We start from the raw sequence: 3,179 nt of genomic DNA, 5'->3' as shown, positions 1-3,179 counted from the left end.
CATGCAACTGCTTGATAACTGCATGCAACTGCTAACTCTAAAGACATTGTTTCGCTGTCTGACTGTACATGAAGGAAAAAATATTAGGCTCTTTGAATGAAGTGAACAACTGCATTTCTTAAAGATACTGCTGGATGTCAGCGGCACCCTTCAGCCTCCTGGTAGATGCACATATGGTATAAATTTGAAAATCCAATGTAACTCCTTATCACATTCACAAGGTTTTCAGAAAACTTGACCTCTGACATTGACCTTAAAGTTGAGGTCAGTGAGTCTCATCATCTTGGCAGTTAAGAAAAGAACCAGCTCCAGCCACAACTCTCCTCTCCAGACGTCTCTACCTTTGCAATCTTCTAGTTGCTTCATACTTTCTTACTTGTGTTTTTCTTTGAGTATTCCCAAATGTGTTCACTCCCTGGAAGAAGCCCCTTCACTGAGTCCTCGCTGGACCATCAGCCCTTAGTGTCAGTCTGGGTGAGTCACAGTAAATTTCCACAGCCTCTGCCCTCCTCCTCTGGGTGGCGCCCTCGTGGCTCCTCCTGGGGCTCCCATCTGATGGCAATCAAGGCAGCAGTATTCAAGACTGGCGCTCTCAACCACCTTTTGACAGAACATCAGCTAGCCCATGTTAGTGTGTGGTCTTACATCAGCCTTGCTATTCATAGTGTTTGTACTCACCTTGTTCTCCTGTCTCCTAGTCGTTTCACAGAAGTCATTTTTCAAACCTCGCTATAGCCTTGCTTACCTGGACGCTGGTCTTCTTCATACTGCTGCTGCCAGTAAAATCCTCTCAGTTTCTGCCACTATCACCTGCCTCCCGCGCTTCAGCTTGGAATCCTGGACTCACCCAGACCTCAGTCGCTCACTTTCCCCTCCTGATTTTCTCCTGTGAACAAGTAAGGTGTAGTGGTGAATTTCTGTCCCAAGCTTTGAAAAAAGAATTCTTCCCCTTCTTAATGTGAGCTGTCCAGATTTATTTCTGACTCGTACATACAAACAACCGATGTCACGGTCAAAAAAAACTATTTGCTGCTACAGCTCACATTTCCATTGCTGTGCTGGCTCCTTCTAACATGTTACCACCCATGCGCTGTAATGTTTTCTTACTCGACACAAATTAAACACACAGCATATATTCTCTAACAACATAGTATACAAAATCAAACATGTACCATAATACCTGAAACAGTATCAGAAATATTTCTCTATAGATTGGCTTTAACCTGAGGCATCAAAGCTAATTAACTGGACAAACTGTCCACTGTGTTTCTGGACCCACTTGGCTCTCCTGTCCTTCTATTACAGTGCCCTTGACCCATCTCTGCATCCCCCGTCATGTTCCAGCACCCAGCCATCATAGTGTCCCCTCACAGTTGATGTTATTTGCAATCTTCCCTTAACTGAGTCTCTCAGTTAACATTTAGAGTTTTTGCTCAGTTCATAGCCTTAGCTCTGTTCACCTTGTGCATCACTCCATTGTTAAATAAAGTTCTTTATTCATCACTTTCTTGGCTCTCGGGTTGAATCTCCATTTGAGTCAATCTCTCGTCTCAGGGCGCTCAGCCTTGCCACTCAGAAACAATCATAATTTAAACTAATTTAAAACAAATCAAGCTGTCTATGTCTGCATTGCGCTATTGGAGTCCTAAGAACTATGGCCCATCAGTAGGTGTTGTTAATAAAGTATCCAACCATTCATCTTGGGAGCAGCAGTCTAAGCAGAAAAGTCCAGGCCTCCCTCTCCCAACTCTTCCGAGGTAGAACACCGAGGTATTCCCATGCCAGTTTGGAGATATAATCTCTGAAGCTTGTCCTGGGTATCCCTGGGGCTTCCTCCTGGTAAAACACTGCAACTACAGCAGGATGGAGTATTCTTTCTCAGGTATCGGGAGCACAGCAGTACCATTTGTGTCCCTGACTGTGTTACTGTAAAAATGTTTATGGTAAAACGGATTCATGGTACTTGAAAGACATTTGACAGATACTACAAACACGTAAGCAGCGCGGAAATATCTGTCACCAACTACATCAATACATATTTCTCAGTAATGGTGTAAAGTTACCTGATTTTTACATTATTGTAAGCCAGACATAACCAGTAGTTATACAGTGCATCCCAATATTTTAGCCTAAAATTATTGATTACAGGGAACTCAGTTTAAATTTTTTTGATGCTTTTAAGTGTGTGTTTTTGGTCATGTGCACTAATTAAAAGATCTGAGTTTTGCATTTTGAGAGCAGGTGACCTGCAGGTTAGGGGGCTGCACAGAATCTCACTGCTTTCAGGACTACTGGGACCTTAATCTGCAGTTTTAATAGTGTATTCATAATCTTCTGTGTTAACTAAAGGCAGCATGTGTTTACCTCTGAACATGGAACATTTTCCATCCATCTTTTTTGAGCAGTTAACTGCACAGCTCTGAGTCATCTCTGCTTTGGAGCTTGGCTCTGTTTTATGCCATGAAGAATGGTGCTTTCTGCCTCCTGGTTGCCTCTGTGAAGATGCTGAAACTTGTCTATGTGACACTGATTTTTCACCCAAACTAAGCCAAGCACACTGCATCCAACTAAAGAAAGCACCGAGACTATCAGAAATAAAGAAACACGTCATGTAAAACTAGCCAAATTCTTGCAACCTTAGTAAATGTCTTTGTTTCTGTGTGGAAGTGTGACAGCACTATTATTCACTTACGGTGACAAATCATGACAAAATGTAAGGTTTAGGACCTCTGAATGTGTGATACCATCTCTTTTCATTTTTGATGACCTGTAATGTTTTCTCAGCAAGAGAAGAAAAGATGAAAAGCCGAACAGCCCACAGAGAAATTTCCCACCGAGCAGTAGGAGGATCAAAGATGTCACAGTTTTAGGCTAAACCAAAATCTTTCATGTTCATACTGACTGTTCTGAAAAGCAGCTCCGTTTTGGACTTCACACGGATTAAATAGTGCCCTGCAAGAAAGACAAAAAAAACCCCACTATTAAGACAAATGAAACCATAGATACCACCCAGCACCGCCACCCCACCTCCATTCCCCGACCCCTCCCCTGTGTCTTCACCTGGATGTAATGCAGTCATTAAGCTGCCTGGCTCGCCCATCTAGCACCGGTGTTTTCCTTCCAAGACGGATGGCTCCAATAAACCCCTTATTAATTTTGGCTTCGGCACAGCCTACACC

At 43.0% G+C, this 3,179-nt stretch overlaps 1 long non-coding RNA gene across 1 annotated transcript; it reads right to left on the bottom strand.

Moving 5' to 3' along the window:
- Window positions 1–245: 245 nt before the first annotated feature.
- LOC146711272 (uncharacterized) lies at window positions 246–2,945 on the bottom strand. The gene is made up of 3 exons (XR_014920285.1): window positions 2,903–2,945; window positions 746–886; window positions 246–552 (listed from the first exon to the last, which is right to left on the bottom strand). It is a non-coding gene; the product is annotated as an uncharacterized LOC146711272 (long non-coding RNA).
- Between the last annotated feature and the right edge of the window lie 234 nt (window positions 2,946–3,179).

The sequence above is a fragment of the Copadichromis virginalis genome, linkage group LG4 (assembly GCF_057382275.1).
Source record: "Copadichromis virginalis isolate Kocher_CV1m ecotype Utaka linkage group LG4, C_Virginalis_male_GT1.1, whole genome shotgun sequence".
Taxonomy (NCBI): domain Eukaryota; kingdom Metazoa; phylum Chordata; class Actinopteri; order Cichliformes; family Cichlidae; genus Copadichromis; species Copadichromis virginalis.
Note: the sequence above shows the minus strand (reverse complement) of the source record. Positions and strands in the feature narration are given on the sequence as shown.